Source organism: Tursiops truncatus, chromosome 1 (assembly GCF_011762595.2).
Source record: "Tursiops truncatus isolate mTurTru1 chromosome 1, mTurTru1.mat.Y, whole genome shotgun sequence".
NCBI lineage: Eukaryota > Metazoa > Chordata > Mammalia > Artiodactyla > Delphinidae > Tursiops > Tursiops truncatus.
Window position 1 is genome coordinate 177,583,024 of NC_047034.1, and position 19,717 is coordinate 177,602,740.

Sequence of the window (19,717 nt, forward strand, 5' to 3'; positions counted from 1 at the left end):
GATGCAGGATGGAAAATGTGTTGTAGCAGATCAAGAGTGTGGACAGAGAGAAACCGGGCAGCAGCCTAGCCCCTTGTGTGCTTGTCTGCCCCACTGGGCTTCACTGAAGTAGGTGTGTCCACTGAGCCAGAGAACAACACCACTTTAAATAGATGAGTGGGATGGCGAGGAGGTTTCTCAAAGGGCTGGGAGTGAAGAGCAAGACAGTGATATGCCACACCCAGCAGGCATTGTGGGTGCGGGTTTAGAACCTCGTCTCTCCATGTACATATTGAATTTTCCAGGTTTTGCACAAACAAAAGAGTAGATTGACTTGACTTCACAGACATATTCTTCACAGCACTTGAGCCTGCTTGTCCTGTAGATTAATTTTGGAAACTGTTGACATCTATAGAGGAGTCATTTGGGGCCTTATCTAGAAGCACAGCTCTGCTTATTTTAAGGTGATTTGGATCATTTTAAAGACTAACCTGGGGGAGAGGGGCTTCACGTCATCCTTCCCAGCATACACGTGGTTTCTAAGGAGTGTCACTTTATAAAAGCACTGCACTTTCCGTAAAATATTACAGCACTCAGGGAAACAGTGACCTGACACTGGGGGGTGGATAAGAGAAGGAGAGGTCTCAGACCTGAGGCCCACTTCTGGTTTTGAAGAGCTCGCACACAGGCGGATGCAGGAAATCAAAGTGTGAGCAGCCCCACAGTGGATATGCTGCGGGGGCTTGGACGGCACCCCTAGTGCGGACGGACACTCGGGGGTGGGAAGGTGGGAGCAGGTGGAGGCACAGCTCTGAGCAGAAGCAGTTGAGCAGGGGCAGAGTAAGCCCTCACGCTGCACTGCTGTCTGATGAGCAGGAGGTACCTGCCTGTGACTTCCAAACTCTCTGGAGAGTTGAGAAACCTTTCTAATATGGCGGAGTTGGAATGTTTGACAGTCTGCTGGGTAGCTTTTGTTCTGGTTAATATTGAGGAGTTAGGAAAGAATCTTTATGAAATATGTGTTTGGTATAAAAATAAGAACGTATGAATTCCCGTGTACCACCACAGAGCTGCCGGTTGCGGGAGTGTTCCCTCCCCAGTCCAGTTCCCCTCCTCTCCACTCAGAGGTGACCACTATCCTGAAGTCTGTTTTTACTCCCCTTCCTTTTCTTTATGGTTTTGCCTCAAATATTTGTATCCGTACACAATATATTGTTTAGTTGTGCATGTTTTTGAACTGTGTGTAAATGGAGTCGTGGAGGAAGAATGTGCTTCTGCACCTTGCTCTTTTCACTCACCTTTGTCCTGGGATTCCACTGTGTCATTTGTAGTTCTACAGGGTTTCACAGCATTGTATGAATATAACACATTTTACTTTTCTCCTGTTGACGGACATTTCAGTTTGTTCCAGATTTTTTTGCTCTTGCATACGGTTCTGCCGTCCGTGTCTCCTGGTATGTTTGTAAGAGGAATTCTTTAGGGATACCTAGGACTAGAATGTCTGGGTTTTGGTATGCCGATCTTCTCATTTACTAAAGCCAGTTATTTCCAGCTGCATATGAGTTCCAGTAATTTCACTTCCTTGCCAACACTTTGACAGAGTCAGGCATTAAAGTGTTTGCTACTATTGTGAGTTTGAAACATCTCAGAGTAGTTTTAACTTGTATTTTCCTGATAACTGCTGATATGGGGCATCTTATCATGCGTTTATTAGTCATTTGTTTCCTCTTCCATGAAGGACCTGTGTGTAAATCTTTTGCTCGCTTTTCAGTTGAATTTCTTTTTCTTTTTGATTTGTAAGAGTTCTAGATGATCCTTATTTAAAAACAAAAAATCTATGTTGCAAATGCACTTCCAGTTTGTGGCTTATCTTTTCATGTTCTTTGCGGGAGAACTAGTATGTTTTTAATTTTTGTGGAATTAAATGTATCAGTCTTTATGATTTGAATTTGTAGTATTTAAGGAATCTTTCTTCATGGTTGTAAAGGCAGTCTCCTATATTTATTGTCTTTTAAGAGTTTTATAATTTTACATTTATATATGTCTTTAATCCCCTGGAATTGGTTATTGTATGAGGTAGGGGACAACATTTATTTATTGGCTGCGTTGGGTCTTCGTTGCTGCGCGCGGGCTTTCTCTAGTTGTGGTGAGCGGGGGCTACTCTTCATTGCTGTGCGTGGGCTTCTCATTGCGGCAGCTTCTCTTGTTGCAGAGCACGGGCTCTAGGCGCGTGGGCTCAGTAGTTGTGGCTCGCAGGCTCTAGAGTGCAGGCTCAGTAGTTGTGGCGCATGGTCTTAGTTGCTCTGTGGCACGTGGGATCTTCCTGGACCAGGGATTGAACCTGTGTCCTCTGCATTGGCAGGTGGATTCTTAATCACTTCGCCTCCAGGGAAGTCCCTTATTTTTTTTTAATGTGTATAACCAGGTGTCCCAGTACCACCTGTTGAGAAGTCCAGCCTTTCTCCACTAATTTATATCACCTGCTATGTCAGAAACGAAATTTCTAGCAGTGCGTGAATCCATTTCTGGGCTCTGTTTTGCTCCATTGGTCTGTTTACTTCTGTGCCAGCACCTCACTGTCTGGCTTTAGAAGAATTGTTGACATTTGGTGTGGCAAGTCCCTCACCTTGCTCTTCTTTTTCAGGAATATCTTGGTTATTGGCCCTTTGCTCTTTAAAGTTTTTGGAATCAGCTCGTTTTGCTCCACAACCTAAACAGTTGGCATTTTGAATGAAGTTGCATCGAATTGGGTCTCTAGATCCGTTTGCGTTTTGGGCTTTCCTTACTCCCCTTCCTACTTTCCTGACGGTCCCTTCGGGTCACATTATGAAATATTTCTTCACACTTCCCTGCATCCGAAATTGCAGGCTGCCCTTGAGAGGATAGAGAATAGATTTCAAAACCTTTGTCCTTTACGTTAAGCCTTTGAGGTAAACTTTGCTAGAAAATTTAGCCCTAAGAATTTGGGGCCACTGCTCAATTTGCTGCCTCCAGAAAGGAAGCTGGCTCTTTGGAATTCTGCCTTGGCTGTGTTTCAGAGTCCAGTGTTGTGGAGGGGGTAGGACTTGCTTGTGCGGCTTTAATGTCTTTTATGGGACAGTGCTGCACGAGCTAAGGGGAGCTCAGGAACGCTCTTATTAGTAGTGATCCCAAATGTGGGAAGTAGATCTTGGCTTGTAATTAGAAAGGTTCCTGGGAAGTTTTCTTGGCTCCATTTTCTCCTTGAGATTTATACAGGGCACAACAGCAATTTTTTTTTTTAACTTTTTTTAATTGTCTTTCTAACTCAAGAATAATTTTTAAGGAGAGATTAGCTAACTATAGTATCACACGTTTTCTTAAACATGCTGGTATTTTGACCGATTGGGACAGAAGTGCACCTTACATTCATGAAAATTCCTTTGCTTCCCTGCTTAGAAGCTTGGAAGCTGCTGCTACTTTGCATTTCTTTTGACTCCTCTGAGCCAGGATTTATTGGGGGTAGAAATCTTCCCTTCTGGAGATAAAAGCTCACCAAGTAGCTGATCCGGCCTCCTCGGTCCATGGGTTTGTGTTGTCTTGTGTTGTTTTGCCACCAGGAGCTAGAAGTACAACATTATCTGATTTTTTTTTTTATTATTATTGCAATCTGATATTCGTAAGGGTCCTTTTGGCACCCATGGAATTCCTGTATCTCCTTTGTGAATTAGCATGAAGCAGGGTTTAACGTTTCTCAGTAACCTGTCCCACTACCATTCGATTTTTAGGAATTTGTCTAGGCCTTCCTTGTATCGTTTTTTGACTTCCCAGGGGCTGTGCTTTTCCTGGGGCTTCCTGAGGAGACCTGAACCTCTGTCTGGGCAGAGGGCAAGCAGGCAGCCAGAGACTCTGAAAGGAGGGGCCATGGGACATCATTAAAGTCATTTAATGACGAGTCAGCTCAGTTATTATACTGTGGCAGGTATTGGTATTATTCATTCAACTATTTATGTGTGTAATTGCTTTTGATTTGATTTCAGACAATGAATGTGTTAAATCCTGAAACACAGAACATTTGGGAGCTACAGTTTCCCCCTCTGCTTCTTCTGAAGTGCAGCAAGGCCACACTTGACCTAGTCTGGCTGGGAATTCTGGGAATGGAAGGTGGTGGACCCGATCCTGAGGCCCGGCAGGAATAGCTCTGAGGAGCTGCTGTCGGGCAGGCAGGCCCTGGAGGAGCACGTGGGCAAGCGAGACTTGGCGGAGGCTGCTTTGGGGTCATTTTTAGAGTGGTGTTGAAGTGATTGTGGTCATTTTATCAGTTGAGAAGTGACATGGCATGTTGATGGCCAGTTGTTAACCTCTGTTACCTGGGAGCAATAGCCACATTCCATTCTCTCTCCTGCCCAGGGGAGTGAGACATAAAGTTTAGTTGGGGCTTACTAGAAATTAAGTCATAGAACTAAAAAACATAAAGCTTGACCACTTTATTAGCAGCCTTTTTGGAACAGGCGAGTAGAAGTGTACAGAACTGTGCTGCTTCCTGTCACTAGAGGGAGCAAAAGAAAATGTCTTCAAAGCATCTGGTTGTGACATCAGAGCTTTTCTGATCATACGTGACGAGAATTTTTAAGTGGTGCAAATCAGGCCAGTTTTCCTCTTATCTGGGGTTAGTATATAGCCTTGTGTCTCTGCTGTTGTCTTAAGTAGCTAACACTTGCTTCTTTATTTGCTGCCATATGTGAGTCACTGTTGAAATGATTGCTTGAGTTCCCAGGAGAGGATCCCTACTTTTAATTATTAACACAGTGTTAGGATGTAGGTGCTTTAGTACCCCCAGAGCATCTAGAACAGCACATTAATTTTCTGGGCATATCAGCACAGTCCCTTTAGTGGGAGAGCATTGTAGAATTGACCTGGTGTCCTGAGGGGAAAAAGTTGGACAGTGGGAAGAGGACATACGTAACTCAGGAGTAGGCTGAACTTCACAGACATCCCAGCTCACACATTCCCTGATTACACAGCACGGAGTGGCAGAGAGACAGCCACAACGTGGGATAGATTGTAGAGCCCGGACCCCCCGAGTCAGTGGGCCCAGGGATGCCGTGGGGTGATACAGCGAGTTGTACAACATTTTTTCCCATCCTCAGCTCAGCATCAGAAACATAGATTCTTAGGGGCGGAGGGGAGGGGGGAAAAAAAAAAGAAACACAGATTCTTTCTAGCTTTAACTCTTGGAGAGTCTTTTCAACTTTCTTTCTGCTTAAAGAGTTTGTGATCTAAGCCAGCAGTTTTCATTCTGGGGTTTGGGACATTATTATATTCCACATTTTCATAAGAGAGTATTTTTAAAGTTCACTAACAAAGTTCACTGTAATTAATGTTCTTTGGGACTTTTAAGAGTGGAGTGACGGTGTCATGAAGTTAAATAATGGGGTGTTGCGAGTCCCCCAAGCTGGACCTTTCCAACTTGTCTATTAAAGCTAATTCTGCGTTGAAGTATAGGGACAACTGGTAAACCCCAGAGTAGTCTGCTGCAGATTAGCAGGTCCATTCTCTTAGTTCATTCCTGCTGAAATGAGTAGTGATACTACATGTTCTCATTCTCGTGCTGCTTATCTGAGAATGGAAGCTGCTGCTGGGCAGATACAGGACTTTTTCAGTTGCCTCAGTGAGGCTTTTAGGTAGGTATATGTTCTGGTGGTTCTACTTGGGAGCTTTGGGGAGAATGCTGACCTTTGACCTGTGCTGTCTTTCATACCATGAACTTGCCCAGAACACCATTATCATTCGCTACGCCTAACATTCCCTTATTCTTTGACTATATAAAGTGTCTAGTTTGAGGGGGAACACATTAGAAGAAGGAAGTCAGTTACAGAAACCATTCTTTGGAAGATTGTTTTTTTAATTCAGTTAATTAAACTAGTCCCTTAACTTGAACTTAGTTTTAAGTTTCTAGTCCTTTTCCCAAATGGAAAGAGAATAAACATCATGGCTGTCATTTATTAAGCATATGTGTCAGGCCTCTCTTAGGCATTTCAGTCCTAACCACAGCCTTGTAAAGGAGGGAGCTACTACTGAACCTTCCCTAGTTTACAGATGAGGAAATAGAGTTTCAGAGAGGTTAACGAGCCTTCCCATGGACACATAGCTAGTCGTGGAGGCTGGGAAGAACTCGGTACAGCACTGGGTGCTGCCTCCTGAAGCCTGTGTGTTGGCGTCGCTGGTTTCGAGGTTAGATTCTGGCTCATTGTGCTGTTGTGGTTTGTGCTGCACGTGGGTTCATGGGTGCAGGCGAGAAGTGGTCATTTGTGGCAGAAGGTGGTGACCTGGGATGTGTGGTTCTCGTTTGGCCACACTGGTGAGGTTTCTGGCATTACCAGGGCTCGACTATGTGCCTGTGGCTCCCAGGGATGGGCATGGCCAGCCCACAAGTACAGCGAGTTCATCTCTTAGGCCAGTGTAAGCATTTGAACCATTCAGGTCCCTGTTGCTTCTTGAATACAGTTGTACTCGTCACCCATTTCAGCTCAATTCTGCTTTTTTTTTTTTTTTATCCTGAGTCAGAATTTTTAAAAATATTTAATGCTTTTGCTGTTTCTAGAAATGCTGCGTTTGCTTGCTCTCTCTTAGGACTTCGTGTTTCGTTTGTGACTGTGATACAGTTATTTTCCAGTCAGGCAAAAGAACAGGCATTGTAGCTGCTACCACCACTGGGACTTTTTGGTTTGTTTCAGTGTCGTGACCAACAGTTATGTATCTTTTACAGTAGGCCAAGCACTGTCCGAAGTGTTTTGTATGCATCAACTCTTCTTAATGTCACAGTTCAATGAGTGAGGTGCTATTCTCCGTTTTTAAAATGGGGACCAGCGCCTGAGGGATGTCTCTTTGGCAGTCCTGCTCTCTGCCCCAACTCTGGCTGCTCTCTCGGCAGAGTAGGGCCCTGTGGCCATGGGCTCAAGCCCGAAGTCGCCTCACAGAGAAATGTCTACCTTTCTGTTCTCCTTCACTGCAAAGGGTTTTGACTTCTTTGGGGAAGTGAAGCAGAACTGGATAAAGGCCGTTTCTGAGGCTTTCTGCGACTGGAAACTCTTTAAGATTTTAAAGCTCTTGAATTAATGAAAAGTTTCTTGACTTTTTAGCGTCGTTTCTGGGACTCAGGTTTAGGTAATAAGAATGCAGAGCTCATCTGTCAGTGTCTTCCCTTTGTGTCACTTTTTGTTACAAAAGGCCAGTGCCCAAGAGTGACCTTTTAGCAACACGTGGGGCATGAGGGAAAATTTCCCAAGAGTGGGCCAAGAGCACCTTCACGTCTTGGGCCGGTCTCAACATAAAGTCGGGAGTAGTTTGGGGGACTTCCCTGGCGGTCCAGTGGATAAGACTCCACGCTTCCAATGCAGGGGACACAGGTCTGATCCCTGGTTGGGGAACTAAGATCCCACATGCCGCGAGGCGCGGCTAAAATAAAAGGGAGTGGTCCAGGTATCCCCCGGGAGCACCCCTCCCTCTTCCTGCCACACCCCATATCAGTCCAGGGGAGAGGGGGTAGCTAGAGTGGGGTGACTGCAGCCACCCAGGATGGCAACATTGGTGGTTTGTCTCCAGAATGAGATTTGGATGCACACAAGGCGTGCTGATTATAAGTTAGCAGCGTGTCACCCAAGAGGGAAGAGATCCCAGTCAGCCCTAGAGAGTCGTCCCTACCATACAGTTTGTTTCAGAGATCTAGCTCCATCCAGTGTTTTGAAGACGTGGGTTAGATGGCCAAGGAAGCTTCCAGCTCCCCTCTGGGCAGTCAGCCCCACGGTGGCAGCATGATCTTCCCGAGCCCCTTCGGGCTGGGGATGCTGCCCAGGGAGCCTAAGGGGCCCCTGAGAGGAGCGACCCACCCGTGCGTCCTCACAGGCTCCACACCTGCAGCGGCCTCCCGCAGGGGCCAGCCGCCCAGCCCCCCAGCCCCTGACGGGGAGCCCTGAGGAGGCCTAGACAGGAACCTGGGCCGGGCCGGGGGCACGGGGAGCCCTCCGAGCCCACACCACGAGCTGTGGCGAGGGATCCGCAAGTCGTTTTCATAAACTACAGCCCAAAGCCCTGGTGGGTCACGTTGCACGTGTGTTCTGAGCTACAGCGAGCGCGTTCGTGTGAGTCACCTGCACGATGCTTGGAGACCCCCTGGAACCCGGAGCAGCTGTGGTCACGGTGCCCAGCACACCTGCTCGTCCTGGGAGCGCAGACTGAGTGACCTTTCCTTCCTCCGATGGCAACCTCATGGGGGGTGGCATAGGCTGTTTCCTGGGGGGCCTCGGGGGGGCGGGTGCTCCCCTCGTGTTCTGCCGGCAGCTGTCTGTCCATCCTGTGGTCCCCTTTCTTCCCACCTCGTCTGCCCAGGTGAGCTAAGTGTCCTGCACCCCAGGCATCTGTGAGGTGTTCTAGACTTGGGCTGCTTCTCCTGGATCGTAGTGAAGCGGTGGTGAGGAAACCCGTGTGGAAATCTGCCACCCAGAGCTGCTAGGATCAGCTGGGAGACGTGGCCCCCACTGGTAGGGGCCTGCGTGGCCGGTTTCCTTACCGCTTTCCCACACTGCTGCTCCTCATTGGTACTCTCTTTACCCCCCAGCAAACTCTGGTGTCCTCCGCCTCCCCTGCTGGCAGTCTTCTCACAGGTGGAGGAGTTTGAGGTCCCCTCACCTCCTCTCCTAGGAGCTAACCATGAAGGAACAGGCACAGGAATTGGGGGCGGGACACCTCAGCCGGAACAGCTTGTGTGTGGAGAGCTGCTGAGCCCTCGGCCTCCTCCCTGGAGTTCTTTTGTGCTAAAGGCTGCCGTGCAGCAGCTGCTGGCCGCGTGAGAGAGGCGGGAGCACAGAGGAGCGCGGGCGTGCTTTGCAGGCTTGTCTGGACTTTTCGGAGACCTTTGCCTTAGGTTAAATCCAAAACTCAAGTGAAAGACATGGCCCGTTGCGCATCTGGGATGCTGTACTGTAACTGTGTTTTTGTGCTTTGAAGAGCAATCTTTGCTTCTGTTCCTTTTATTAAACAAATGTGATAGAATGACAAAACTAAATACCCCTCTTCCCTCCTTTCTTTGTAATGAGGAAGTCTATCCTTTATTTCAAAATTCAACTTGCAGAAATTGATTGTACTTGATAATTTGCTGTGCGTCCCTAAAAAGCATGAAATAGAAGAAGCAGCGTTGCTACAGTAGCTGCTCTCGCTCTCTGGCAGCCATTACAGGTTTTCCAGTACAAACACGTTGTCTCCTGACTGTCCTTTCTGAGCTCAAAAATGGCTTTCCCTCCAGCCCCGTTATTCAGTTATCACCTCGGGAAATGCACAGATATAACTGATGATCCCTTTAAAACGTCCTGTAGCATGCCACCCTCTCCCATCCTTCATCTTTTGTCCCATTCCTGTCATTAAATGTTGCATTGCCAATGTATATTTTATAGGGTGACCCTGGCGGATGTCACTTTGATACTGTGCAGGGATAATAAGATTGCACAGACAATGAAAGTCCGATAAATAGAAAAATGTTTACGAGACAGAGAATGGCGGTTTTAACAGTTTTATGGCTTTCTTTTTCCCCTCTCTCTTCTCCCCCTTTGCTGGTAGAATTGTGGTTTTGTTACAGGAACTAGAAAACATTAAGAAGGGTGATGTGGTGATAGACCCAATGGCGGTGAAATCCCACTTGCCCTGTTGCTGAACCCCAATAAAGTGAATTCAGGAAATAACGAAGTATTCAGCTTGTGGGAGAGAAAACCTATTTCAGTGAATGAATTCTTGAGGTTTGGGAGGCCCTACAGAGAAAACGAGACTCCTGGTGTTGACGTTATTATATTGAAAATGTTAACAGTCTGTATTTAAACAAACACCCCAGTAAAACCAAAAATAAAGGCCCCCCCTGTGGGCGCTTCTGCGGGGATCCGTGTTAAGCAAAGGCGGTTGGTCACGTGCTGTGCCAGAGGCTGATGTGGGCCCCGCACGTGGCTGGGAGCCCTTCAGTTCAGGCTGGGCTTTAGACCAATTCGTGATGGTGTTGATCTGTGTCTTCAAATGAGCCATTTCCAGACCTGTTACTTACGTTTGGTTACTGTTGTTGTTTTTGGTGAAGTGGCAGAACCTTCTGCGGGGGCTCAGTTGGTGGTTTAATGGAGCCGCTTGGGGAGGAGGCAGCAAGAGTGGAGGCTCATGGGCTCCCCTGAGTGGCCCATGAGTCACAGTTGGAAGTCGCCGCTTTAATTACGTGCCTCTAGCTGGAAGTAGTTTGGAAGGATGCCCTGTAGCATGTGCAGAAGTCTTTTCTTGAGGGACTCTACAGGATCTAAACTCTCAAGCTTCCTTGGGGAATGAAGAGTCACTGCTTTGGGGTGAAGAGGTGTGTGAAGGCCCTTTGCTCGGCACGGGTCTGTGACATTTGTAGCCTAGAGCGAGAAGTGGACAGAGGGCTTCTGGAACAGGGGCCCCTGGACGGCCCAAGGCGTGGCGAGCTGGTCAGGAGGGTGCCCGTGGCAGTGGGCCTCCAGAGTCCGTCCAGTCTTGTCCCTGCTGTCTGTTCTCGGTATGGGAAGTAGGACATGTTTCTCTGGGCTTGTGCATAATTCTGACTGTGCACTCGTGCCTACCAAATGTGTGTCTGACCTTGGTCCCCCTAAGAGTTGCTTCAGGCGGGTGCGGTTCTGTAATTCATGGGGGGAAGGCCGGCTGCCTGTTGTGATCAGGGATGCACAGTGCTCCTCTGTGCTCTTCAGCCACCACTATCCAGGCTCCAGTTAGTGGGTTTAAGATACTATAGAAATGAACTCTGCAGATCAAAGTTAACCCAAATTTGAGCCTCTGACTTTAAAAAAAAAATGCTGTTTCCCCTTACTTCATAGCAGAGTGGTTAAGAACATAAGACTGGAGCCAGACCCCCAGGGCTGCCAACTGGAGCTATGACCTCTTCTCCCTGTGGCTTGGTTGTTTCATTTGTAAAGCGGGGGTAATGAAGATGCGAGGGTACTATGAAGGTTAAATATGTTAAAGTAGGGAAAGTGCATACTTACAGTGCTTAGCTATTGTTATTATAGATTTCATAGCCCAGTAAAAGGCGGTTTGTTGGTTTGTAAGTAAAGCTACTGGTGAGGAAGTGGTGGCATTGGATTCCTAAGCCCACCCTCCCACCAGCCCTGACGCCCACCTTTAGAGCAGCTGCTTCCAAGTGACCACGCACGCGCAAGGATTCAGTTTTCACTGGCCTGTGGGAAGTGAAAAATAAGAACAATGTAGTCATTTTGCATAACACTAAATATCAAATTAAGGAACCCTTATTTGGAGATTGTCTATCTTTTTCTGCTTTTTAGAGATAATGTCATTTCTTCTGTGAAATAATGGTGAGATGAGGCAGTTGTTTTCAGTGACCTTACTTGGCAAAATAAAAAGTTGGCAATCTTGTCCATTTCTCAAAAGTTTTACCCTTTTAGTGTTTGTTTCCAGTGAATTTTAGTTCTCAAGAAATACTCATTCTGTCAGATGTTTATTGAATACTCATTATATCCAAGATGATGCCCTAGACCTCTGGGGTGGGTCCCACAGATGAGGTGGACATAGACTTGGGGAGCTGGACAAGCTCATTCACGGTTGCAGTGCGAGGGAGAGCCTGTGTGCACAGCACGGAGGAGTGAGACGACGTTGCGACGGCCTCGTGGTTGGCGAGACGGGTGAAGGAGGGCTTCGAGGAGAAGACGACATCTGGGATGGCCGGAGCCCTGCGTGGTGAGGAGGGCTTGGACCGGACATCAAGGAGACAGAGTAGTGAGTGGTTCACGGGGCTGCGTCCCGCCAGCAGCAGGAAAGCACCGAGGAACAGGGACTGGCCGTCGTGATTGGCATAAGCCAGAGACCATGAGAGGCGGGGAATGCAGTCAAAAGGTCTTCTGGGGACAGAGGGAAAGGCCTGGAGGAAGCAGTGAAGCAGCTGGGCATTTGTTATGTAGGCCTCGAGGAGCCTTCAGTGATTCAGAGGGGAAAGTTGACGAGGTCAGAGCTGTGCTTTGGGAGGACTGACCTAGTCTCTGTGTGGGAGGGGACAAGCCAGCCCAGGACCGCAGGTCTGGACATCCGCGTGAAGGTGTGGGACCAGAGGTAGGATCTGCAGGTGGCTGAGGTCAGCAGCTAAAGAAGTGTAGAGCTTAGGAAACCTCTACAATTTTGAGTTGAAAAAACCCAGATCTATTCCCATTCCTTCACAATGTTCACATGTAGTGGTGGTAATTGTTTAAAAAAAAAAGAAAAAAGAAAAGAATGTTTTCTTTCCTTTACCCTGCACAATTGAGATTTTAAACAGGGGCAGCAGAGTGCTTGGTTCAGGAATATCTCTGAGTGTCTTCACGTGGCCTTGTCGTTTTAACCAGTTACACCCAGGAGGCCTTCCCGGACTTCCAAAGTCTTGCCTTTCCTCCCTTCCCTTCGTCTCTCCAGGAAAGGAGCCGGATGTGGGTAAAGAGGGTAAGGAGCGTCGGGAGCCTGCCCCGAAGCAGGATACCCCCTCGCGTGGGGCTTCCTCCCGCATGGCCTGCTAGGTCAGGAGGCTGTGGTTTTCTGCTGTGCGCCTTCAAGCATGTCATCGTCCTCGCAGATGCACTCCGAGACCACAGAGGTGGTGTTTAACAATTAGCAGCAGAGCCAGCTGGCTGGGGGCTCCTTTAGCGATTAGGGGATTCGGTTGGTTAACAAAAGGAGGAGCCCAGGACAGCATTGCTTTAATTACCAGAGTTGTTGCTGGAAGACAACCAGTTGCCTGCTGGAAAAAGATTTGTAAAGGTGGCTGCCCCCAAAGACAGTGGACGGTTCTACCCAGTGCCCGGCTGCTCACCTCAGATGTTCTAAACAGTTGTCGGATTCAGCCCTTGAATCCTCAGGGAGTGAAGGGAAAGAATGACTTGCGTGGGAGTCTGTGACAGGAAATTTAACTGACTTGCTTCACTACCCTTGAATTAGTAGTTTTTGCCAAGAAACAATGCAGCTGTAATTCCCAGGCAGAGGTGGCCATGGAAATCAGAGGGCCTGAGCTCTGCTCCGGTTAGAGCAGCTCTTCCCAGGAGACACGTCCCAGGCAGGCTTCCTAGCACCAGCTCCAGTGGCCACGGTGTCATTTCCTGGGGCCCTGGGTTGGGGAATGAAGCAGCTCGAAGCAACTCTGTGCCATGTTTCCTTCTCCCTCCTGCCCCACTGGGTTTGGGGCCTTGTTTCATAACTACTCATTGCTTCCTGGACCTTCTCCCTGGAAAAACACACTTTTTTTTAAAATTTTTTTTTTTTAAAGCTTTAGATCTCTCCATAGTGGTGGGTTTCTTCACCCTTTTTACCTGGACCACCAAAGAAGGAGCCAGATGGCGACTGAAGGGCATTCTTCAAACAAGTTTTAGCAGAGGAACACCAGTCTGATGCTAATTGGCCATCGGCCTGCTGACTGAAGGCGTTGTGTGGAGATCACTTAGCGGTGCTTGCTCCACATACTCAAGTTAAAATACTCATTTAGCGTCTGAACAGTAATAATATGTCTTAGAGAAATAAGATAATTTCTTCTGAACGCTTACTTTCTAACCCCTGCAGTGAGGTGTGTCAGTTGCGTGTGAAGGCCAGCTGCCACTTCGTGGGGCCTGTCCACCACGTTGTCTGCTGACTGTGGCAGGTGGCCTTGAAGTGCCTGCAAAATCGCTTCAGAAGAAACTGTTCATAATGCCACCGTCATGAGCAGCTCCAGGCCTGCCGCTCCATCCCGTCTCTTCTGTCGTCTCCCCAGCCCTCCCCCACTTAGTAGGCAGTGTTTGGCTAGGAGAGGAGGGTGCCTGTTGAAACCTTGGTAAAGGAGAAGTCCCTTTCCCCTCACCAGCAGAAGGGGCACTTGTGGGCACCCCCCACTGGGTACCTCCTGAGGCTGGTGCGGGGGCACTGAGTACAGTGCAGGGACCGGGTTCAATTACCCACCTGCCTCCCTGCGTGTTCCGGAAGCAGGAGACTGGTTTCCAGGGCCTTGCTTAATACAGCTTAACGGAAGACCAGTGGGCATCGTTGTTTTCTGCCAGTTCACAGAACCGTGTTGTCAGAATGGAAGAGAAAGGAACGCTGTTGTGTACCCTGAATGGAGAGTGAGGTGTGCGTGTACAGGGTTATTTACAAAAGACTGAGGCCTCCCTTGGCTTGTAAAGAGAGGACCTGATCGTAGATGGCAGCCCTGGACTCGGTGTGCGGGCGGGGATCCCTGGACCTCGTCTTCCACCACCTTGGAGGGTTGAGACTTCCGTGGATGGTTGGAGCAGTAATGATTACATGACAGTTGCAGCAAATGGGACTCAGTCTTGGGTGGACCCTTAGGCTTCAGCAATGGGACGAAAATAATTGACTGCCTGTTCTGCCTCCGCACTAGCCTCCCAGCGGGCCCGTGTCTGGGGAGTTCGTGCTGGGCTGCGGGGAGAGAACCTGGGGCGTGGGGAGCTTTGCTCTGTGGTGGTCCTGGGGACAGACGTACTCACTGACAACGAACCTTTGATACTTGAAGTGCCTACAGCACCTTCCTCTTCAACAGTCTCTTCTATGCTTTCATTTCCCCAAGGTCCCTTAGAGAGAAGACATGTAGCTCATCTTACTTCAGAAGAAGAAATTATCTTGTTTCTTTAATTGAAGTTTAGTTGATTTACAATGTTGTGCCCATCTCTGCAGTACAGCAAAGTGACCCAGTTACACACATGCAGACATTCTTTTTTTTAATATTCTTTTCCATTATGCTTCATCACAGGATAGTGAATATAGCCCCTGTGCTATACAGTAGGACCTTGTTGTTTATCCATTCTTTCTTTTAATATATATATTTTATTTATTTGTTAGTTTATTTATTTTTGGCTGCGTTGGGTCTTCGTTGCTGCACGCCGGCTTTTCTCTGAGAGATGACTTCAGCCCCTTCCTTTGCTTCTTTGCCCAGGCACTAAACCAGTTTAGTTCCTTGAGCCTGTGCAGTTCTGCCCCGAGACGCGAGGCTTGTTGACTGTGAGGCCTTGTTGCGGGATGAGGTTCGAGCACTGGGTACAAAATGATCATTACAGGCCATTCGTGTCGACAGCGTTTACGCCTCTATGTGTGCTTGCAACGCAAGCAGGAGCTCATTTGCAAGGCTGCCTTTGTGGAGCTGCCTTTTGATCAGTGATTGCCTGTGTTAATGTTTCAGTAAGCTATTGATTTCTGCAGCAGCTTTTCTTCCCTGAATTTATGTGCAGTGGGTCACCACAGCACACGCTATGCATGTTTGATTAAAGTTCAATTGACTTCATTCCTGGTGAGGCCTCGAGCTGCTTCACTCCCTATTTGTAGAACGAAAGCTTTCCCCCACATATTCTTTTGTTTGTGCTCATGACCTAGCCACCCATGCAGTCACCAATATTACTGTTTCTAATCCTCCCAGATTTGCTCCATTCCAATGTTTAATCCCTTCCTAGACATTACAGTGGTTGAGAGGCAGCTGATAAAACCTGGTCTGGATTTTTTTCTTTTTCTTTTATAGTCAACTCATTGATGTATGGTGTGCATACCATGTAGATCGTAAAAATGCACCCACTTGAAGTGCACAAGTTCAGTGAGTTTTGACAACTGTATACATCCATGTAACACCACCACCATCGATGTATAGAACCAGCCCCATCACCCCAAAAGATCTCCGTTGCCTACCCCTCATGCTCCAGACTCCAGGCAACCACTCATTTGCTTTTTGTGATTACAGATTTGTCTTTTCTAGAATGGAATCGTACAGTCTGTGTTCCCTTTGGTGTTTGGCTGCTTTCATTCAACATGATGTCTTTGAGATTCATCCACTGGTTGTACCCATCAGTAGTTTGTTCCTTTTTACTGCCAAGTGGTATTCTTGTGAGTGGGTGTACCATAATACGTTTATCCGTTTTCCTGCTGAGGGGCTGTTTGACTTGTTCCCAGTTTCTGGCTATGGAGAGTAAAGTTTTAATGAACACTTGTATAAAAGTCTTCGTGTGCACATATGTTTTTATTCCTTTGAGGTAAACACCTAGGAGTCGAATCATTTGCTAGGTCGTATGGTACATATTTGGCTTTCTAAGAACTGCCACACGGTTTTACAAAGTGGTTCGACCCTTTTACATTTCACCAGCAGTGTATGAGATTCCTCGTCACTCCCCTGTCTTCCTGAATTTTGAAATTTATATTCTTTCATTTTAATTTTAACAGTCCTTCAGACTTGGTCATTTTGATCCTTGGAACTCAGATGGTGGAATCTGTTCCGGGCTCCTTGTTTAAAAGCTGTTTCTATTTTATTTTACTTTATTTTATTTTATATTTGGCTGCGTTGGGTCTTCGTTGCCGTGCGCGGGCTTTCTCTAGTTGTGGCGAGCGGAGGCTACTCTTCATTGCGGTGCGCGGGCTTCTCGTTGCGCTGGCTTTTCTTGTTGTAGAGCGCGGGCTTCAGTAGTTGTGGCGTGCAGGCTCAGTAGTTGTGGCGCACGGGCTTAGTTCTTTGCAGCATGTGGGATCTTCCCGGACCAGGGCTCAAACCCGTGTCCCATGTGTTGGCAGGCTGATTCTTAACCACTGAGCCACCAGGGAAGTCCCCATACCATCTTTTGATACTATTTGAAGCTCTTTCAGAACATTCATGTGTGAGAAATAGAAAGGATACCTCATAACCGTGTGAGTCAGTAGTGCACACAGGGCTCTGCAGAAACGTCAGGGCGGCTCTTGTTCACAGCCTTCAGGTCAGACCGAGGTGTGACAGAGACGCTGGTGGTTGTGCCTCCCCTCCAGGTTTCTCACCCATTTTTTTTTTTTTTTTTTGCGGTACGCGGGCCTCTCACTGTTGTGGCCTCTCCTGTTGTGGAGCACAGGCTCCAGATGTGCAGGCTCAGTGGCCATGGCTCACGGGCCTAGCTGCTCCGTGGCATGTGGGATCTTCCCAGACCGGGGCACGAACCCGTGTCCCCTGCATCGGCAGGGGAAGCCCGTCTCGCCCATTTTTGTTTCCTTCCACCATCCGAGGCCTCTGTCACCCTTGACCCCTAAAACAACCTCAGCTATAAGCGGAGGTGGGAGGAACAGGAACCACTTTGGATTTCCTCATTCTCTTTTCCAGCCCTGGGATTGGGCCATGATTTACTGCACCAGCTGCCCTTTTGAACTGATGAAGCACGGCACTCTGACACAGTGTTTGAAGGGTGACGCTGACCTGCCTTGGCTTCTGTTCTGTGTTTTCTCATAGGAAAACCAGAGCCAGGTCACTTTTATGTCAGCACAGGTCTCTTAATCCCCTAGTGGATTTATGAGTTTGAGCCCGCCAACAGCAAAAGATCAGTATAGATAAATGACTTTCCAAGTCAGGAAGGTAGGAAGTAAAGAAGCAGAAGCCGGGAGGTTTCTTAGATCGTGACCTTAGGGGCTCAGGATACTCCACTCACCATGGGGACCATCATATAGCCTGCATTTGTGGTCTTAACGTGTAATAGAGTGGAAATCCAAGGGCAGTTCCTACATTTTCCCTTGTTGTTCAGTCACCATCTCATGGAACCGAAAAGGGGGTGGGAAGCGTCCTTGGAGGCTGGTTCCTGGCCTCCTTGGCCTGGGGTCGTGCTTCATCTCTTAAAACACTGGCAGTCCCTAGCGTTTCGTTCAGTGGTGCTTGGAAAGACTGAAGCACAGCCACAGCTCCAAGGGATACAGGCTGTAGCCTTGTGGGAGCTGGTCAGGAGTCCTTGAATCACAGATCCTTTAGGGGTCCGATGACAGCTGTGGTTCTGTGTCTTAGAAAATGCACAGAGATGGGACTTTCCGGGTGGCGCAGCGGTTAAGAATCTGCCTGCCAATGCAGGGGACACGGGTTCGAGCCCTGGTCCAGGCAGATCCCATGTGCCACCGAGCAGCTAAGCCCGTGCGCCACAACTCCTGAGCCTGCGCTCTAGAGCCCGTGAGCCACAACTACTGAGCCCGCGAGCCACAACTACTGAAGTCCACGTGTCTAGAGCCCATGCTCTGCAACAAGAGAAGCCACCGCAATGAGAAGCCCGCGCACTGCAACAAAGAGTAGCCTCCGCTCGGCGCAACTAGAGAGAGCCCATGCACAGCAACAAAGACTCAATGCAGCCAAAAAGAAAAAAAAAAAAGAAAGAAAATGCACAAAGAATCTAGCTCTCAGTAGTGAGTACTCAGCACACGTGCGTCACCTGCTTTGCGGAAGCCACGTCCCCACCTCAGATCTGCCCACTGCTCTCCCAGCTCACTTGCCGTTGGGTTCCCAGGCCGTTCCTTCTGGGGGTGTGTTCATGGGAACCTCATCTGACTGGGCACTCTGCCAGTCCCAGGGGTTCATTGTGTGGTACCTGTGCTGCTCTGTCTCTTTCAGTCTTCTTAACACTGGTCTTTGCAGCTAGACCTCAGGTCACTGGAGGACAGACTCTTCACTTATCTTTTTTGGCCCCTCCATTCCCAAGGCAGAGAGCCTCCTGTGAGGCAGAGTGGGCTTTGGCCAAGAAGCTCCCACCTTCAGATGCAGGACGCACCACCACACACCCCCTGCCACCCCCGCTGCCAGGGACACGTCCCAAGATACCGTCTGTCAGGTTAACTGACTTTCTACAGTATTGATTTAATTACGGAAGATCAGTGTGATCGAGCCTCTCTCACTGTTTTAACTGGGTTTTTTAAAAAATAAATTTATTTAATTTATTTATCTTTGGCTGCGTTGGGTCTTCACTGCTGCACGCAGACTTTCTCTAGTTGTGGTGAGCGGGGGCTACTCTTCATTGCAGTGCACGGGCTTCTCATTGCGGTGGCCTCTCTTGTTGGGAGCACGGACTCTAGGCGCGCAGGCTTCAGTAGTTGTGGTACTTAGGTTTCAGTAGTTGTGGCTCGCGGGCTCTAGAGCGCAGGCTCAGTAGTTGTGGCGCACAGGCTTAGTTGGTCTGCGGCACATGGGATATTCCCGGACCAGGGCTGGAACCCATGTCCCCTGCATTGGCAGGCAGATTCTTAACCACTGTACCACCAGGGAAGTCTGTTTTAACTGTTTTTTAAACATTCCAAGTAGAGGCACTTTATCTTGGGGTGTTTGTTTTAAGAAAACAGTCTTTTGTCAGCCAGTGTTAGTGGAACACACCATACGACCATCCCCCACCCCCACCCGTGTGTGTACACATGCGGTGTGCCAGATGAGCCCCTTGGGGCTGGGAGTGCCAAAAATGCTCTTGTTTTTTTTTTTTTTCAAGTTGTACTTGGACTCATGTCCACTTGCTGTATTTTTTAGAAAGATGTCTTGCCTCCCTTTCTTTTGAGCCATGCATGAAACGAGGCGCTCCTTTGGCCTGAAACACTGACCTCGTGACATGTGGCCTTTCATCTCCACCCAGCGCCACAGTGTGCTGTGTCCACTCTTAATCTTTTTCGCCAGGCCCCGGTCTCGCCTTCAGCACCCAGTGCTGGCTTGTCCGGGGTGGGCATTCGGCTGTAGAGCAGTTTGCCTGGGTTTGGGGTCTGTTCTTCCTGACCTTCCTCCTGGCCCCAGTTCCTGCCACCTCAGTTGTTTGCTTTGGTTTCTGGAATGGTCTAACTGGCCGGGTATTTCCGTGTCGCCCCTTTGTGGATTCACTGAAACGCTGTGAAGAGATCATCCTGTGTGTGTGCACCCATTCACACACACACACACACAGCTGGAGGATAGGGGTCTTCCTTTGTGTCAGTGATTTACTGATGCACCTCCAGTGCTTAGAGCAGTGGCGGCATCTGCACATAGGCACCC

General features: G+C 48.5%; 1 protein-coding gene across 6 annotated transcripts in view; it reads left to right on the forward strand.

The window, feature by feature from the left end:
* Window positions 1-19,717, forward strand: part of RERE (arginine-glutamic acid dipeptide repeats) — a 428,266-nt gene that overhangs the window by 397,635 nt on the left and 10,914 nt on the right. The gene's annotated exons all lie outside the window — the stretch shown is intronic.